The 20,834-nt window shown below is 45.3% G+C and overlaps 1 protein-coding gene across 3 annotated transcripts in view; it reads right to left on the bottom strand.

Moving 5' to 3' along the window:
* Positions 1 to 16,928, bottom strand: part of Tnrc6c (trinucleotide repeat containing adaptor 6C) — a 109,968-nt gene extending 93,040 nt beyond the window's left edge. For all 3 annotated transcript variants that reach the window (XM_029546409.1, XM_021213924.2, XM_021213926.2), the window contains exon 1: positions 16,417 to 16,928. The gene's annotated coding sequence lies outside the window, so the exon portion shown is untranslated. The remainder of the gene's footprint in view (positions 1 to 16,416) is intronic.
* Positions 16,929 to 20,834: the final 3,906 nt, after the last annotated feature.

Raw genomic sequence — 20,834 nt, 5'->3', positions numbered from 1 at the left:
CTCAAACTCAGAAATCCACCTGCCTCTGCCTCCCGAGTGCTGGGATTAAAGGTGTGCACCACCACGCCCGGCTCTGCTTGCTTCTTAAGTATTGGAAGTATAGGTATATGCCATCACATCTGACTTTAAAAATAAAATCTTCTAGCGGCTAAAGAAATGGCTCAGCATTTAAGAGCCATTGGCTGTAGCTGGGAAGTGGACAGCCAGGGCTACACAGAGAAACCCTGTCTCCAAAAACAAAAAAAAAAGCAAGCAAAAAGATCAAGAGCTCGAGGTAAGCATGAGTTATGTAATAAAACCCTACCACAATTAAAACAAAACACAACACCCTACATCCACTTCACTAAGCTCAGTAATAGAGCATTTCCCCAGCATGAGCAAGTACCTGGGTTCTACTTCCAATACCACCATTTTTTTCAAAAGTTTTTGTTTTGTTTTGTTTTGTTTTAAACCAGCCATAAAAACAATGTTTTCTGATTCTGAGATAGGGGGTTGCTTTTTCATGATCTCAAACGTTATAATTCTAGAGCTTAGGGATCTAGAAAGAAATCAGTGGAACTGGAAACGAGATGTTACTGTTGACTGCACTTTCCTTATCACCCAAAGCTCATGGGGCTGCAGTTACCACTGCAGTCACCACAGAGCTCCAAAACAGGAGGGGTCACTGTTTATCAGCTAAGCAGTACTTACCAAGTGCCTACTGTAGTCAATAAGCTAAATTTTAATAAAACACAAATCCTGCCTATAAGATTAATAATCTAAGAAAGGCAAAAAGGTATTAATCTATAATCATTTTAAAGAATAGAAAGTTGGGCTGGAGAGATGGCTCAGCGGTTAAGAGCACTGACTGCTCTTTCAGAGGTCCTCAGTTCAATTCCCAGCAACCACATGATGGCTCACAACCATTTGTAATGGGTTCTGATGCCCTCTTCTGTTGTGTCTGAAGACAGCTACAGTGTATTCATATAAATAAATTAATTAATTAAAAAAAAAAAAAACCAACCAAGAACGTCAAGGTGCCCAAGGAGGACCCTGAAACATTCGCTACTAACAATCCCTCCAAGTGTGTGCAGTGTCAACACCATGTTAAGCATTCTATTCTTACCCTTGACAAACCTCTAAAATGAAGCAGGAAACCAAACTATACACAGACACAAAGATATATACATGTACACACATACATATGAGCATACACACAATTGACTATGAATTTTTAGGCATCTTATTCACTGTTAAAGTCCCCAACCACCATTACCACATCACAGAAATTGAGCATAAAGGGAAGTTTATAAGTTCTCAATCCCTGACTGAATTCTCTTTGTGAAACGCAGAGAGTGAAACTTACTAATGTTGCAGAAAACATCCTAATAGTCTTTTAACAAAGTCTACCATGTCTATCCCACATTGAAGAGTAATTTTATATTTCAGCATCTGTGGATGTTCTCAGGGTAAAGAAACTTCCTACCCCACCTTACAATTATACCAATCAATTACTATGGCCATGTTCATGATAGGGCTAAAATAATACCACTCTGAAGACTTGAAGCACTTCTTTGAAATTACAAGTAATGCACACACACGTAGGTAATTACAAAACAGAGGTATGACTGAGAACCAGACTTGATATATCTTTGTTCTGTGTGGGAAGCACGTGCACACTTGGGAAGCAGAGGCAGAGAGACCTCTGTGAGTTGGAGGCCAGCCTTGTCTACACAGGACAGCCAGAGCAGCAACATAGTGAGGCCCATCTTGAAATCAACAAAAGAAAGCCACCACACTAGCTGCCATTTTTGTGGAAACTTTACATGTCACAACCACCATGCTCTCCTACATTCTCATACTCATTCTCTCTCCCTCTCTTCTTTTCTCTTCACCCCAGGCTAGCTTCAAACATACGGCAATCCTTTGGCTTTACCCTTCCAAGTTTTTGGCAGTACAGAGGTGAGCCACCACATGTGGACTTATATTTTCAAAAGAACATTTCAGCTGTGCATGGTGGTACATGCCTGTAATTCTGCACTTGGTAGGCTGAGGATATATGAATTAGGAGTTTATGGTCGGCCTGGATTATACAAGATCCTATCACTGAAACACAAAAAACAGATTTTACTCAAAAAAAGATGAAATAATATTTGAGATTATTATGTTCCTAGAAGAATAAATGATTTTAATATTTTAGCTATGTACAGATGCTTTTATAAGGTATAAGGACTGCTAGGATGACCAATCCTGTCAATCTAATTGGATGTCGAATCGACTAAAGGACACACCACCTTGGGGTGGTCTGGGAGGGCATTTTTAGGACGAATTAACTGAGGGGAGGAGACCCCCTTCCAGAGTATGCCAGGCCCAAAGATCCCAGGGACATTAGGTGTTGACTGCTTGCCTGCCTTCCCTGCTGGCTGGCTGTGTGCAAGTGCTCTGCTGCTGCTATCTCTCACTGATATCAGACTTCAGCTTCTCTGAGTTGTATAACAGGTTGAAGACTGGCAGTGCCTCAGGAAGTTTCCAGATCTTAAGAGCCAGATTGGGACACTTCTGAGACATCCACCTCTAAAACTAGAGCTCCCAGGTTCTCGGCCTCTCTAGAGTACATATGACCTCTCTAGAGTACATATGGCCACTGTTGAATTGCCTAGACCCTGTTGGTTGCAGGTAATCTAATAAACCATCTTTTATACTACTTACCAATCACACATCTATCAGGTCTTCTCCTGGAGAGAACCCTCTCCCACTGTCTTTCCAGGAAACCCAAATTTAGGGATATTGCTTTTTCAGCCGGTCGGTGGTGGCGCACACCTTTAATCCCAGCACTCGGGAGGCAGAGGCAGGTGGTTTTCTGAGTTTGAGGCCAGCCTGGTCTACAAAGTGAGTTCTAAGACAGCCAGGGCCAGAGAAACCCTGTCTGGGGAAAAAAAAAAAAAAAAAGATAATTGCTTTTTCCTTCCACCCACACAATTCAAAACATCACCCCAACCTATTACTCTGATTGTGAGCATGATTTTAAAAGCACACAGTCATCAAAATTTACTGACTAGCATATTTTAAACATGAACAGAATAATTTATAAAGAAAAATACTTAGTATATATGCGAAAGAAAGAAAGAAAGAAAGAAAGAAAGAAAGAAAGAAAGAAAGAAAGAAAGAAAGAAAGAAAGAAAGAAAGAAAATGGGGGGTGAGGCAGTGTGATAATGGTGCACACCCTTAATCTCAGCACTTGGGAGGCAGAGGCAGGCGGATCCCTCGGATTGGGGGGCCAACCTAGTCTACAAAATGAGTTCCAGGATAGCAAGGGCTACACAGAGAAACCCTGTCTCNAAANAAAAAAAAAAAAAAAAAAAGTAAAAAGAGAAAGAAAACCCCGTGAGGCTTCGAAGCAGGTTTCAGTCTTTCCCAGGCATCCTCATTACCCCAGGGTCTCAGCGGTCCTGCTGCACCTCAGCAGCCACTACAAAATCCATTTGCTCATCTTCCTTACATGTGTACTTATATTTTGCCATCTTAGTAATTTTTCAAGTCCCGATTAATTTTTCTTTAGCTTTTCTTTGGTTACTAGCAAGACTACCATTTAAAGAACATTTGTCAACTAATATGCTTTATAACATTTTCTTCTTTTGACAGTTATCTATGCTCAAAGGCACAGAACTAGTTTCTCCAAGACTGGGATTGGGTGACTGTCTGCCTTAGCAGTCAGACCACTTCTTTGTTTATGGGTTTGCTCTACCTACAGAGCTATGAAATTAATTAATTAATTCCTTCCTTCCTTCCTTCCTTCCTTCCGTCCGTCCGTCCGTCCGTCCTGCCTGCCTGCCTGCCTCAGTGCTGGGGATGGAAAAGAAAACCTTCTGTAAGCTAGGAAAGCACTATACCACTGCCTAGGACTATAATTTTAAATAGTTTGTGTTAGTTAAACTGAGGGTTGGAAACACAGCAGGTAAGCAAGAGCTGACGTTTGTTGCTTGCTCAACAGTGTCACTGTGAATTATCATGACCTTGATCATAAAGAACATCAAAGAGCGATGCTAATGCAAACCTAAAAACTAAACACAAACTCTTTCATATGTTTTAGCTAAAAACCAAACATGTCACAAATAAAAGCATCAATTTTACTATGCACCAAAGCTCTGAGGTACAAGACCGGCTGTCCCTCCTCTCCCCTCATCTGACCTTTAGTGAACTTTCAGGGAACTATCTCCCAAAGACCCCTTCTGCCCATTTTCAGTCAGCACCTTCTCATGTTAGCCTCAGACAACCACTGACATACTCTGGTTCCTGCAGATCTGGCCTTTCTGAAACCATCCTAGGTGTGAATTCTAGGGTCTTTACTTGGTATATATTTGTGTCTGATTGGCTGAACAGTGATGGAATCAATCTCAGGGTAAGTACTTCACTGAGAGGCACCACACCCCAGCTAGTATATTTCTAAGACTCAATTTGTTCTAGGATTACATTGCATTACTACTATTACTACTACTGCTGAATGAATGAATGAGACAGACTCTTGTTATGAAGCCATGACTGGACTACAACTGGCTATATAGACCAGGCTGGCCTAACACTCATGGAGATCCACCTGCTTCTGCCTCCTGTGTACTGGGATTAAAGGCAGGCAATACCATACCAGGTTCCATTACTTTTAATGATTGAGTAGTACTCTGAAGTACTCATTTCACACTTCTTTACACACTTACCAGCCAACCGTAATCTGGGCCATTTCCACCCCTCCCGTTCCCATCTTCTGACAGTGGCCGTTCTCAGAGATGTGAAGGGTGCTTCACTGTACAGTCATTTCTCCAGTGTTAGCCCATGTCAACCACCTGATGAAACGTCTGTTGAAATCTCTTTGTTTTAAAGTGGGATGTTTTACTACTAACTCCCGGTGGTTTGTTTTGTTTTCTTTCCCAGGTGTGGGCCGTGTCTTTAATCCTAGCACTTGGGAGGAAGAGACAGATGATTTCTGTGAGTTCAAGGTCAGCCAGGGATGTATAGTGAGATCTTACTATTTTGCCTAGGCTGGTTTCTGACTCCCGGGCTCAAGTGATCTTCCTGCTTTTCTACAAATTTCAATTACTTATGCGTCTCTCCTGAAAATCACAATCGCAAACTAAAAAAGTAAAACCCAGCCAAATAAACAAAAGATAACATGCTTATCCCAAAAAGTCAGCTGTTTGAGTCTCTCTACCAGGTAAGACTTTGAGGCTGACAATACTCTATTCCGGTGAACTTCTGTGTTAAAGAACAAAAAAAAAAAAAAAAAAAAGAACCCTGATACACAGTAGAAAAAAATGGGTCAAGTGAGGGAAATTGCTTTCCTACCAGGATGTGAGATTGAATAGGAAGTGGCTGAATTAGACAGAAGAAAGGCAGCATTGCCCATTCATACTTGGCTTTTGTATATCAAAGGCTCAGCTTCCTTTGCACTTAGCCCATTAACTAAAGAATTCCAGCTTCAAGGTGACACAGATTCCTCCTCCTCCTCCTCCTCCTTCACAGAAATGCCCTCCCCCTTTTTATGACATATTAAATCTAGAATCCTAAACAGACTTAAATTTTTCAAAGGTTTTTAAATTTTCAAATAATGCTCTAAGAAAAACCTACTGCTGTGGCTTAATAAAAATGCCCCACAAGCTCTACCACTAGGGACCAGGACACTGCTGCCTGAGCCATCTGGATGCCACAGTCAGGAATCTGGGGAAAGAACGCTTACACTAGGGTTTTCACACATGAATACTGTTTCTTCTATGCACATCAAAGTAAAGTTTTTCCATTTAGAGCTCCAAATGACACTGATTGGGGCTGTCAACTTCCACACTCATTAGAGACACAAGTACCACTGGTTAAGAAATCTTTTATGGCCAGCCGTGGTGGCGCACGCCTTTAATCCCAGCACTCGGGAGGCAGAAGCAGGCGGATTTCTGAGTTCGAGGCCAGCCTGGTCTATAAAGTGAGTTCCAGGACAGCTAGGGCTACACAGGGAAACCCTGTCTCGAAAAACAAACAAACAAACAAAAAACAAACAAACAAAAAAACCTTTTATGAATAGACTAGATACTTCAGACCAAATATGGGGTACTAAAGATCCCCTAGATCTTAAACTTGCTAAAAATCACTGTCTAAATGAGAAAATGTAACAGAGCTGTTTGGGTGGAGAGAACTGAAGACAGGTAGGCCTGGCCTTGTCTCTCATCTATGTAGAGAATAAACGAGGTTCATGTAGTGATCTGCCTTGGCACTGACATTCAGAATCCTTTCACTGGTGACTTAGCAGACTATACACTGCTCCTGCACCCAGGCCTTCTTTACTCCATCTCTGATGTACAGAACTTCAGGATAGTGAAAGGGAAAGAAGAGTGGGAACAATAAGCTTTTCAAGAGGACCCAGGGAGAATTCTGGGTACATCTGAATTCAGAATATATCTGAAGGTTGAATTCTGAAACTGTTAAGACTAATTTAAGATTCACTTAAAAAAAAATGTTAGAAAATTAGGATTTACCAAATCCTAATTCTGCCATACATCCAAGCTTAAATAGATACACACAGGTTATTGAATAACTCTAGGGCTGGAGAGATGGCTCAGTGGTTAAGAGCACTGACTGCTCTTCCAGAGGTCCTGAGTTCAATTCCCAGCAACTACATGGTGACTCACAACCATCTATAATGGGATGTGATGCCTTCTTCTGGTGTGTCTGAAGACAACTACAGTGTATTCATACATAATAAATAAATATTAAAAATAAGAAAACTCTATCTGGGGACTAGAAGGGCAGCTCAGTGGGAAGGCCCTTGCTTATCAGCATGCATGAGAGTGGGTTCTCAGAACCACAAACATGATCGAATGAAATTTCTGATAAGACTAGTTCACCAATAAAAAGTGATTTTAGGAAATGAATTTTGATACCATCCTTTAAAAACCCTCTGACTAAGTGAACAAGCTTAACATGCATGCTGACCAGGTAAATCAGCTTGGCTAAACAGATATATTCCTTGAACTGTGCTTGTATTTTCAATGGGCTTGTATCTAAAGAGAGCTGTCCAGTGTGTAGATACAACAGGTATTATTCCTATTTTTAACACAAGCCTAAAGATTTAATGTCTGTGAGAAATATCATGTGCTGTTCTTTCTGGATTTTACTAGGGACATTCACTGGCAGTGCTAGGGAAAAGGAAGTAGCCATTCCTCCAGGCACCCACACAAAAAAGTATGCAAGGATCTCACGATAGGTGGACTCACTACCCTTCTACCCAACTAGGCTTAGTTGAAAACTCAGTCATTATCTTAGAAGGCAACCTGAGCAAAAGTATCAATTTTCAACTTCCCTCTTTCCTTCATGATCATTTGTGGAAACAGAATCACTGAAGAAATAGATGACTCGGAATTGAAATATTTATTTATTCTCTATACAGAGAAACTTCTCTAGTAGCCAACTACAGCACTCATCCCTAAAAGTATAGTTTTACAGATTTATTTTTATTTTTTTTATTTTTTTGTTTTTTCGAGACAGGGTTTCTCTGTATAGTTCTGGCTGTCCTGGAACTCACTTTGTAGACCAGGCTGGCCTCGAACTCAGAAATCTGCCTGCCTCTGCCTCTCGAGTGCTGGGATTAAAGGCGTGCGCCACCACGCCCGGCGCCAGATTTATTTTTATTAATGTATCTGTGTGAGCATATGACATGTGTACAGGTGGCTGTGGAAACCAGAAGAGGGCATCAGATCTCCTGAAGCTGAAGTTCCTGGAGGACATGAAGTTCCTTTGAGTGCTGGAAACAGAATTCTGTTCCTCTGCAAGAATACCCAATAAATACTCTTAACTGTTAAGCCATCTTTCTAGATGCTGTTAATTTTTATCTTAATATTTATGAAATACCATAGCTACTATAGGGATTATAAAGATGAACAGGTAACTCCTACTAACAAGTAATTCAAGTCTAATAAGGAAATGATCACCGTAATGAAGAGTTTTGCACTAATGTACAACCAGTTAAGTACAAGAGGTTAACTGCAATGATGGCTAAGGTTCTCCTCACTTGTCTGTGGAAGAAGAAAAACAATTTTAACGTGTTTTAAAGTTTTCTCATATAGAATGCAATCCTAGCACTTAGGTTGAGGCAAAACAATGTTGAGTTCAAGGCTAGCTTGAATTACACAGTAAGACCTTGTCTCAAAAAAAACCCACAACAAATAAAAAGCTTCCCCATTCTATTCTAAAGGAGTAAAAAAAGAAAAAGTATATTTGGGTTCATTTGTTTTGTTTTTTTTTTTTTCTTTGTTAAACAATGTTTTGCTCCTGGAGTTTATGAAGTTATGTTTGCCTAACCTATAAAATGTTGTCACCTAAAACACAACAATAAAACCACTAAGGTAGCTATATTGTAATATTCATGTGATAATCCAACTTTGCTTCTGTGTAACTTTGGAAAAATATTTGCTTTTTTTTTTCCTTTTGGTCAATAGGCCATGTCCATAGAGTTATAAGTACATCTTGGGGTGCTATGTAAGTTTTCAGTTTCTTTTTTTTTTTTAAATATTTTATTATATGTAAGTATACTATAGCTGTCTTCTTCAGACACTCTTGAAGAGGGAGTCAGATTTCATTACGCGGATGGTCGTGAGCCACCATGTGGTTGCTGGGATTTGAACTCAGGACCTTCGGAAGCACAGTCAGTGCTCTTAACCGCTGAGCCATCTCTCCAACCCCAAGTTTTCAGTTTCTTAAAGTAGGATATTTATAAAACCTGATTTCATTGAGAGTAGTCACCATAATTAACAGCAGAATCCTACTCTCATGTTGTTGACTGCATGACTGGGTTTTGCTGTAATTCAAATTTTTAACCCCTGAACAAAAGCTCACACAATAAACTCTCTTGCCCCAAACATTATCTACCAAGAATGCACTGTATTTAGCAGGACATTTCAACATAGCTTCTTGGGGACTTAATTTTAGCCCCCTGGGCACACCCCACACAAAGTAGCTAGCCAAGAGCCTTATGTCTTAGAATTCCTTCCTTCTGACAACCCACACCATCCCTGTGCATTCTGTCCTTCAAAATCTTAACATCTTTCAGTTCCACCCCATTTTCCTGCCACCCAGGCCACCTGTCTCACACAGCCAGTCACACTGCCCACAATTTGAACACTACATCTGGTCAAGAAATGGTCCTCATCCATCACTGCTCATGTCAAGCGTATCAACAACCATCAATAGAGTCCAAGCAGGTAAACAACTATGGTTCTACCCAATATTGTCCCTACTAAGCCTCACCACCAACACAAAACTAACACAAACCCACTAATAATACAAAAGCTAGGTCTCGGTGCTCATCTCATCTAGGTTATTAGGTACACTGAGCCCCTCTCTGTCTCCACTGAGGTGTTCCTCCACACTTAGTTTGCTCATTGTCTCCTTGTAGAGTTATCACTTTCTTCCAAGGAAGTTCCATCTTTCAGGATCAAGACTTTTCTGGACCAATTGTGTATTTCCACACCATACCCCATGTACTGGCTAGTTTTGTGTCAACTTGACACAGGCTGGAGTTATCACAGAGAAAGGAGCTTCAGTTGGGGAAATGCCTCCATGAGATCCAGCTGTAAGGCATTTTCTCAATTAGTGATCAAGTGGGGAGGGCCCCTGGTGGGTGGGCCATCTCTGGGCTGGTAGTCTTGGGTTCTATAAGAAAGCAGGCTGAGCAAGCCAGGGGAAGCAAGCCAGTAAAGAACATCCCTCCATGGCCTCTGCATCAGCTCCTGCTTCCTGACCTGCTTGAGTTCCAGTCCTGACTTCCTCGGTGATGAACAGCAGTAATGGAAGTGTAAGCCAAATAAACCCTTTCCTCCCCAACTGCTTCTTGGTCATGATGTTTGTGCAGGAATAGAAACCCTGATGAAGACACCCCATCAAACCATTTTTTCTTCTGAGAGACGGGCATACCCTCAGCACTTCCCAAAGGTAGTTCTCCTGAACCACAAGTTAGTCTGCAGGGAAACTTCTTGGTGGTCATGGAAGACTGGGAAATACTGGGCTGGACTTCTCCAAGCATGTTTTGAAACTCACCCTTACAAAGAGGATAGGGTAAATACGACCACATAAGTATATACCATCATAAATTTTTGCCAATTCCTGTATGAATATGTGGCTTCCTCTAAACCTTTCTTGATTACTCTCTGTTTACACAGCAGGTAACATCAGCAGGTCAACTCTAGGAAGTCTAGACATCCTTTCTTTCACTGTGGCTGTGTACACAGAAAACAGCAGCAGTGAACAAAAAGGCCTAGCATTGGAGGACCTGAGGCACAGATGACTAATAGCTGGCAAATCAATCTACACCAGCCAAGGTCTATCTATATCTATCTATCTATATCTTCTGGTCATATCTATACATGACCAGAAGATCCACATTTACTAGCTAATACAAAGAAAGTCTTAGAAAACATGCTGTCAATACTAGCAGCAGGATGGGTGGAAGATCATGCAATGGAAGTGAGATTAAGAATCTACTTTAAAAGCTACACTATTTCTATATGTGAGGGCTTTGATCCCAGTTTGAAATCTGGGATCTCCTACCAACTATAGGATATTATGGAAATTACTTCTTTGTTTTCCCACTTGCACACCTGTGAAATGGGAGCAATAAAAAAGGCAATACTTTAAAGGAGTATTGTAAATACTAAGTGTTATATAGTCTTGACATGGAGCCACAGTGAATGCTTGTTAGTTACGTACTTTTTAAGGCTTTGCTTAGATGGAGATCTGAGTGACAGAACACTGTCCATCATCCCTACCTCGCAGCTGTCCTAAGCAATTCAGTGGCACCAGGGTGCACAGAACCACCACTTTCTTTCCTCAAGGTGTTTTTTGACAGAAGCTTTGCTCCAAATATCAGCCCACAGCCTCTCATTGAGAACAAGTTTACCAGCCCTGTTCCTTGCACTCTTCCTTTTTCTCAGTATTTCGTAGTTTATGTGGATTATGAGGAAACAGGAATACTGCTGCACCCCTCTCCCACACCTTCTGAACAACTCTTGTTGTTCATCTCTTGCCCTAGCAAGAAGGTAAAGAAGGAAATCCACAGGGCCTGAGCTACCAGCTCCGTACAGCAGATCTTGCTTAATTCCTGCTTGCTAATTTAACTTGGATTCTTTTGCTTTTGCTCAAAGAGTAATTAAAAAGAAATTATCTTTGGGAAGAAAAAGTACACAATATCTTTGCCAGGCTCAAGCCAAGCAAGTGAGTTTTACTGTGAAATATTTTAGTCTTGCTCATCTAGACAGTACACACAGAATGAGGCATACATTCCTAAGAACCACTTTGCCATGAATGTGCGTTTGGTGTTAGTCTTGTCAAAATACTGTGCATGATGGCAAAGGACTTCACCAGGCAGACTTTTCTGGCTGCTGAGAATAACCTGACTTGATGCTGTGATACTGTAGGTCCACAGCTCAAGCCTTCTGAGGAAGAAAGCACCAATATACTAAGAATATTGTCGGGCTGGAGAGATGGCTCAGCGGTTAAAATCACTGAGTTCAAATCCCAGCAACCATGTGGTGGCTCACAACCATCTGTAATGAGATCTAACGCCGCCCCCCCCCCCCCTTCTGGTGTGTCTGAAGACAGCTACAGTGTAAAATCATTCTTCGGGCCAGAGTGAGAGGGGCCAGAGTGAGGAGGAAAATAATAATAATAATAATAATAATAATAATAATAATAATAATATAGTCTGCCAGAAGTCTAAAGACTAAAGGCTCCTGTATGATTATTTATTATACAAAAAAAAAAAAAAAAGATGGCTACCAGCTTCAATGACAGAGAACTGACAATTTAAAAAAAAACTGTTGTGGCAGAAAGGTGGTTTATGAAGAAGCAAAATGGAAAGGCCAACTCAGCCTGCTCTCCGGGGAAGCATCTCCCAAAGGACTCCTCAGCCTTGTGACTATACACGGCCAGGTGATCTCATGTGTTTGTAACAGCAAAGATGTGTTGCAACAAATAGGCCAAGGGAGGGGTGTGTGTGATGGTGACAACTCCATATTCAAATTCCTAGAAAAAGCATTTCAATTCATTGGCCTGTAAGAGACGTATACTCCAGAAGTCACATTCTTATCCACGCCTAATCACAACTATATCATAGTCACAGAATTCATAGGAGTAGGAAGGCTGCTTTCACAGGACTGATCCTGAAGTGGTGTGCAGCTGTGGAAGGCGGGCTCGGGAGAGTGTGTACACTGTCTGCACTGCCTCAGGGATGTTTCATGGCTGGGTGCCCAGACTGTCTAGCTCTGCCCACAACTCTATAGTGTTTTGAGGGCTACACAGGAGGAATGCATTCTTAAATTAACAAACAGCTCTCCATCCCCGCAAAGCCTCCTTGAAAGCATATGAGGCCGCCAAGAAGTCACTTTTAGTGCAACTCCAAAAATGGCCCAAAGTGTATGGAGTTGCAAAGCACTCTGAATATGCAAAACCTTGTTATACAGAAGTGGAGGATGTCTGAGTTTGAGGCCAGCCTGGTCTACAGAGTGAGTTCCAGGACAGCCAGGGTTATACAGAGAAACCCTGTCTTGAACTCCCCCCCCCCCAAAAAAAAGAAGTGGAGATGAAAATAAACCAAACATGCTCTACACAGAGGTTATCATTTATCTGTTTCACATCACTTACATGCATTCTCTGTAAGGGTTACACAATCATTTCTAGCAAGTAATCTTCATTATTTGTAAGTAAGTATATTTCTGAAAATTTGTATATAGCCTGAAAATGTATCAACGGGAATACATTTATGTGTTAAAGTCTATTTCTGAAAGGTATATTATTTTGTAAGAAACACTCTCCTCAAAACAGCGCAAGTATTTAAGAGCAAATTTATAAAAATTTAATTTGCATTCATCAAACTGTCTTAAAGTAAATCTATAAAATCTACCCCTTAAATGTTAACTAGTTCACAAATGATGCTCCACTCTCTTTACTCAAAGCTGTGTCTTCAAATGCGGTGATTTAAGATGCTAGTATCTGTAAGTCTCCTTCCCCGAAGCCATTTACCCTGACAGAGGACTTCATCTCCCGCTCACTCATCTCGGAGAGTCTTCCATTCTCTCACCTGCACACAGTCTGAACGAGGCTGAAGGAGAGGTAAAGCCTATCTGATTACCTCCAAGCAATTTCAGTCACAGGAATCCAAACCCAACCACACAAAAACTGCCACCTGGCTTTTCTGGACTCATTTGGAACCTTCCTGCCATGCCTGATGGGGCCCTGCCTCCTGCTCCCCCAGACCACACCTCTCTGGGCCCCAAGTACTGCTGTGGTTCTCCCTCATCCTTTTCATGTTTTCTCCAAACGAAATCTTTGCTACATACAACCCTAAATCACCAACTTTCTTTCTTGTAAAATTTTCTCAGGGGCCAGAAAATGGCTCACTGGTTAAGAGTAAGTACCACTAGCTGCTCTTCCAGAGGACCTGGGTTCAATTCCCAGCACCCACATGGCAGCTCACAGCTATCTGTAACTCCAGTTCCAGGAAATTCAACTCCCTAATATAGACATGCATGCAGGCAAAACACCAAAGCACAGAAAATAAACATAAAATTTAAAATAAAAAATCGTTTCAAATATCACCTTTGCACAGTAAGTCTTGAGCAAGTCATAGTCATCACACAATCTCACACATCACAGACACACACCTTCCCTTCACAGATTTAATTCATCCTGGAGAAGTTGGCAGTCTACAAAATAGCTCTTCATTTGAGGTTGTAATGATTTATGATGCTAAAGACACTTAACACACTCAAACCAGGCCAGGCGAGGTGGCGCACACCTTTAATCCCAGCACTTGGGAGGCGGAGGCAGGTGGATTTCTGAGTTCGAGGCCAGTCTGGTCTACAGAGTGAGTTCCAGGACAGCCAGGGCTACGCAGAGAAACCCTCTCTCGGAAAAAACAAAAACAAAAACAAAAACACTCAAAGCCAATCACACAAAAAAGTCATGCTACTAATCTTGTCAACCCCATCAAACCCCTCCATCCTGCCCCCCCCCACACACACACACCCGTCAATGTCAATCCAGCAAGAGTAAGTTCACAGGCAGGGCCTCCTTTTCCCTAGCTGGTGACTTTGAATATGTGGGAAGATACAGACATTCGATTCGCAGAAATTTTATCTTCTGCATAAAGCTCCCTTCAATGAAGAAAAAGTTGCCTCTCACCCACCCCAGTCCTGACTTCCTCCCTCCCAGGCTTAGTTCTGAGTGATAGTGTTTGGAAGAACACACAATTACTTCAGTAAGGTAACTGCTTAACAAAAGGTGGCAGGAATGAGGAATACTGTCCTTTAAAGCTTCAAATAATCTCCAAGTGCCTTGGCAACTTTTTAGCCAAGGATGTCAAATGAAACAATGCACCTTACTCCAGCACTCAACTACTTATTCCAACATGCCAAGTCAATTAAACATAAATATAAACCTGTGACAAAATAACCCTTCTTACTAACCTTATATCTGCTCCTTATGACAACACAACACTAAATATAAAGAGGAAGACGAGCATTTACTAGAGTCCCTATAACCACCAAAACATTTAAACACCAGAATCAAAAATGAAAATACGATTAACCCTTTGCCAATCTCAGGATCTAAACTGACAGCCCTACTAGCACATGGGAGGTCACTGTCAGATTGCTTTGAGCAAGAAGCATGAGTTTAAATTCATAGTTTTAAAATCAGATCCATATAATAAAATCATACATATAGGATGCACAATGTAACTATTACTTTCTGAACTATTAATTTCTGATTACTCAAAATATAAAATAAAAATAGACTCTTAAGAATCATATGAAAACACAAGTACTAAGATATTTCTGTAGGGGAAAAAAGTCTTTTCAGTATTAGTAAACAAAGTACCAACTATTCAGACACCCCTCATGAATAAAATCAATTTCGTCAACATAACAGAACCCTGTATTTTCCTCATTTCCCCAATAAAAGCATCTTAATGAGTGCCACACTGAAATGTCCAAAGCAAGGCTCACCTCTTCTGTTCTGGAAAAAAAAAAAAAAAAAAAAAAGTAATGTTCTTCAAGGTGCCCTCTGCCAGCCAAGTTCAACTGGCTTGGGCTGTCTTATCTAACTCAGTATTTCATTTCCTAGGGAAAGAAGTCTGCAATTCAGGAATATAATTGTCAGCACCCCATACACAGTTTAGACTGTCCTCTAAAGTCACTCAGGTCACATTTTTAGGGTCTCAAATAATTCACATAGTTATTTCAGTCCAAAGACAGGAAATTGCATAAAATAACAGCATATACATACAGTCAGGTGCCATTCAGAGATGTGGTAATGAATAGACTATACTGGCTCAAGGTGGTTAATGTGCACACCAGAGACCCAGAAAACAACCACTACCACCAGAACCTGGGCAGTACAATGGAGCAAACGAGCCAGGAGACTCCTTCCAGATGCCCAAGTTGGCCATCAACGGAGCACCATTTTGAGTTTTGAACCTATGTTTCACTCCCAGAAGCCAAGGAGCAGACCACTCAAATGGAGGTTTCATCTGGCAAAGGCAAAGGTTGGAGAGAACTCAACTAATTACACACGGAAGCACCAGCACTGTCAGAAGTCTCGGAACGCCATAGGTGCAGCCGAGCCCCGCCGGCTCCTCCTCCTCCCCAGGCTCCCGCACAGCATCCCAGCACCATCCTTCATCAAGATTCCTCCAGCGACGCGCAGCGCGCGCGCCAACCGTCTCCTCGCCCGGCCAACGCACAGGGGGATGGGGGTGGGGGACAGCTTCAGGTCCACATCTGCAGGTTTTAACTGCTACCGAGGCATTCGCTACATCTCACCTACTTGGCGAAGCCGCGGACCAAGCTACCCTAAAAAAGCAGAGACGGCGTCGGGGCGCTCGGGTTTCCGTATCTGTTAACCGGGTCGGGGTAGCTGCATTGGCGGCGGTGGCGGTGCGTCTTCCTAGCACGCAAGCACTCCGCAGTCCGTTTGCACCACCGTTACAAATAAATCCACCTCATTTCACAACTGTAGGGGGCCCTCGGGGTCGCCCATGGCTCTCCAACAACGCCACACTGCGGATCGGTGTATGCCACCCTTCGGAAACGCACGGTCTGCAGGGGACCATGCAAGGAGAGCGGGCATCATCCACCACTGCATTAGTTTTAAGAAGAGAGCGAGCGAGCGAGCGAGCGAGCGAGCGCGGGGGTTTGGGGTGGGGGGGACGGCTAAGCGCCCGACCCCTGGGTCCCCCATTCCGATGCCGCACGCCCGGCCAGGAGCTCGCAGTCCGTGCCTCTCCTCCGCCCGTCAACCCCGGCCGCCGCCGCCGCCGCACGCGGGTAGCTCGGGGCCGCCGTGCTCCGGCTCGGCCGAACAAAGGGCCCGAAGACCTCCGGGCGCAGCGGCGGTGGCGCTCTCACCTGGGCTCCGTCCCCGGCGGCGGCTCCGCGGGGCTCCGGCGGCGCGGGCCTGGCGGTGGAGAGGTCGCTCTCGGCCGCCCGGGGCCCTCGGGGGCGCTCCGGCGGCGGGGGCCCGCTCAGTGCCGGCGCCGCAGGATCGAGTCCGGGCGCGGGCGGCGGGTGGGCGGCGACACGTCCCGGCAGGTCCAGGTCCAGTGCCCGCGACGCCGCGACGCGCCCTGCTCCTCAGTCTCGGCGGGCCGCGGCTCGGACGCAGCCCGGGTCTGAGGCGGGGACGGCGACGGGCGGCTGGGCGCGGGGCCGCTCCGCTCCCTCCGCCTCAGGCTCCGGCTCGAGCGGGCCCGCGGCGGCGGCGGCGGGAGCGCGACGGCGCGGGGAGAGCCTGTCACGGGGGCGGCCGGGGTGACCCGGCGGCTCTCAGGGCTGCACGGCGACGCGGACGGCGACGGCGGCTGCGGCTCCCGGGGCCGTCGCGCTGAGGTGCGGAGCTGCCACCGCGGCCATCTTGTTGCTCTAACTGACAAGAACCCCCCTCCCCCCGCTCCAGCCAGACGCGGCGCTCGCGCCCCCGGCCCCGCCCCGCGTGGGCCTCCAACAGGAAGTCGTACCGGCCCCCGGCACGTGACTCCCACCGCATCTGCATACCGGAGGGCGGGATGGCCAATCAGCGCCCTGATCCTGAGCTCCGCCTCCAGGCAGTGCTCCCGATCCCATTGGTTCGTCACGAAAAGACCACGCCTCCTCCTTCTCCCTTAATACCCGCCCGCGCTGTGGTCGTCCAGACCGCGCGAGGAGCGCGCGGGGGTACGAGCTGCGCGTTCTTCACGCGCCTCGGACGCGCGCCTTTCCTCGGCGCTGGCGCTCCTTCCCGGTCAGTGCGGAGAGCCGTACGGAATTCTCCCGTGGCCGCTTGCCTTCCCGCTTTTGGGCACTGTGACTCCGCGTTAGCGTGCACACCAAAGGGCCGCAGACTCAGTTCTGCGTAGCCGCCTCCGTTCTCTGGTTCTGCGCCCCGCCGTGTCCCGGGTTTGCGCGGCGTTTTCGCCCGGCGGCGCTGGCCCTCTGCGCAGCGGCGCCCTGAACCTGGCGCACGCACTGGCGCGCCTCCGGCCCGTGCCGTGCACACGCCCTGTACCTCCCTACGGTGCACACACGTACGTGCGCGGGACGCGGCCTAGAAGCTCGCTGCGCGCTCCTGGCGGCATCCTCTTGGCCCCCTCCTTCGCTCAGCGGCTCCCCGGGGATTGCTCTGCCGCGAGCCAAACAATCCCGGCTGCGAAGCAGCCCCCTGGGGAGGCCTGCTTTCCCCGCAGCTACCCCACCCCACAGCGAACGCAACCTGCCCACCCTGAGCCCTGGGCTGAGACTACACACCCCGCATTTTCTTCCTGGCTCTGGGAAGCCCGCGGTGGTCCTCCATTCCTTGGCTCCTCCTTCGTATACATATACATAATAATCCGGTGGGTAAGGTCCGAAGCACCGTGCGCTCCGTAGAGCCCCTTTCAAGTTTCTGTTCAAGCCACGGGAAGATTTTGAAAGCTCGTATTTTTCTCCATATTTATAGAAGGTGATGGAAGGAGCCTAATTCCTCTCCACCACCACCTCCCCCGACCCTGATGTTCTGGTAGATCCGCGATGCTTCTGAAAGTTGTCAGTGCTGTAAGAGGCCATTCCCCGTCTATGTGTTCCCGTCTGGAAGAAGAGACAACGCTCTAGTAGTACCTTTGAGATGCAGTTTTGCTGCCGCCAGTGTCATGCTTTGAAATGTTTGTGGAGGAAAGGGACACAACAGACTTCCTGCTCTCGTTTCCCTCCAGGGTCCCGTGAGCTCTGCACACTCCTTTCTTCTTTCTGTTATATTTTAAGCCTTCTGGTCGTCAGATTTACTTACTCTCCGAAGTCGCCTTCAAACGTCTGTTGTGTATTTTTCATCCTGAAAACCCATATCCCCTAAAAAGATCTGATGGCAGATGAGGCTCACACAGAGTCTTCTGCCTTTTCTATTCAGCATTTTATTGACTTCAGTTTAATTCCTGACTGCTGAGAACCTGTATCTTTTGTGTGTCTCAAAAGTCCACATATTATCACATGACCCAGGAAGGAACACAAATAGCATCCCGCAGATACACAGCGTGAACTAGGTAGATTGCTAAATCCATGAGGAGCCCAGAGTCTGGGTGCAACAACACTGTAAAACTTCAGTTATTGGAATATTGAACCAAAATGACATCATTTAGCATTTGTCCTCGCCATTCATTGACTTTGTGACCATGACCTCTTCTCTCTCCCAGCTTTCTTTGTTATCGTCCCCTCCCCCTCGAGCTTAGCCTGGCACAATAAGGATCTCCTCCTTCCTTAGATATCCTAACACCAGTGGAAAAGGTGGAATGAAAATTAGACTCAGTTTGGTATATGGACCTGCGGTGGTAGAAAGAATATTTCAGAAAGAAGAGTGTGCCTCAGAGGTAGAGTGTTTGCTGAGCACGTTCAAAGCACTGTGGTCATTCCCTGGTGCTGGTGTGTCCAATCACACACACACACACACACACACACACACACACACACACACACACGAAAAATTTAAAAGCCTGGCATAGTAGCACATACCAGTCATTTCAGTGCTGAGAAAGCAGAAACAGATTCCACAGGTTCCTTATCCTGTCTGCCTCGTTTAATTGGCAAGTTTCAGGCCAGTGAGAGATCCTGACCCCAAAAAAAACAAGGTGACAGGTGGTTGCGATGCACATCTTTAATCTCAGCACTCCGGAAAACCGAGGCATCTGAATTCAAGGCCAGCCTGGTTTTACATAGAGTTCCAGGCCAGCCAGGGCTACACAGTAAGACAAAAACAAAAATCAAGGCAGAGGATGTCTGAGGTTTGTTCTCTGACCTATACACACATGTAAATGCACACACAATATACAAAAAACAGAGATGATTACCTTCCATGAAGGTGTTCAGGAAGGTAGCCTGTCTCCTAGAGACCTTCCCAGAGGACCTACAGCCTGAGTCTTGAGGGAGGTCACAGAAGCAATAACAGAAGCTCATGGAAGGACACTGAAGAGAAGCAACAGCAAGCAGCAGGGAGGCAAGGGGACCTGGACAAGCAGCAGGGAGACAAGGGAGCCTGGAGCACTGTGTTTATCAGGGTCTGCAACAGCCCAGGAATGGCTGTCGGACAGGGGCAATCGCAGGCAGCAGCTCACGCTGCTGAAGACCGTAGGGCTTTGGATTGCTGTGACCCTTCCTAGAAAATATGTGTGGCAGGTAACCTGGGTAGGAATGGATGGGGTTAGTGCTGAGTAGGAGCCCAGTAAAGTTATTCGGACAGGAACTGAGCAAATGCAGAACGGCGTTCGTTAGAAGTCAGACAGGGAGGACGCACTTGAAGATGAGGCTTACTTAGACTCTGCTGCGCTTAAGGAGAGGACTTGGGATGGGTAACAGAGATGAAGTTGCATATGGTCTAGTCTTAGGAGGCTGAGGCAGAGACCATGATAAAAACTGAAGCCTTGGGCTGGTGAGATGGCTCAGCGGGTAAGAGCACCCGACTACTCTTCCAAAGGTGCAGAGTTCAAATCCCAGCAACCACATGGTGGCTCACAACCATCCTTAACAAGATCTGACTCCCTCTTCTGGAGTGTCTGAAGACAGCTACAGTGTACTTACATATAATAAATAAATAAATCTTAAAAAAAAAAAAAAAAAAAAAAAAAAAAACAAAAACCTGAAGCCTTGGGTATGCTCAGGTCTATGCTCAAAGACTCCGGGTGAGCCACAATGTAAAATGACTGGCAAGTCACAATGAGGAGGTCATCCACAGGGTCCTCAGCACTTCGCAAAGCCCACTCATCTAAGCCCCATGATGACAGGCAAGTGGCTTAGGGGAGAGAGATAAGGAGATTCAGGTTTCAGGCTTTCTTTTAGAAGGAGGAGAGAGATCTGCTGGCAGGCTGGTAGGCTTCCATGGACTTCTCTGCAGCTTCGGTACTCAAGGTAAAGTCAGTGTGTAAGCCAGGAACGGGCCTTTATGTCACAGCTGGGAACTCCCAGTTTCACTCTCTGAACTCACTCCAGGCCAGCCTCTCTGATCTTAATACTCACACTGAGCCAATATTTGCAAGAACTCACAAGACCAAAACCAAATAGACATCTCAAGCTCCATACTCGGCTGTCTGCCGGCCTGAGCTGTTGACAGTCTGCATCAGACAGGGTGCGGTGAATATAGAAACAATGTTGCCTCTTTGTTCTCCATTTCTTGCTTGGCCCTTTTCCTGTTGCCCCTTCCCCCTTTCACTGTCGGAGTCTTACACTGTAGCTCAGGCTGCACCAGAGCTCACTGCATAGCTCAAACTCAGGCAATCTTTTTGCCTCGCCATTTTGAGTGCTGAGGTTATGGGCAGGTGCTGCTGTGCGGG

This window comes from Mus pahari, chromosome 14, assembly GCF_900095145.1.
Source record: "Mus pahari chromosome 14, PAHARI_EIJ_v1.1, whole genome shotgun sequence".
Classification (NCBI taxonomy): Eukaryota; Metazoa; Chordata; class Mammalia; order Rodentia; family Muridae; genus Mus; species Mus pahari.
The sequence above is the reverse complement of the archived record's forward strand: the minus strand, read 5'-3'. Positions and strand labels throughout refer to the sequence as shown.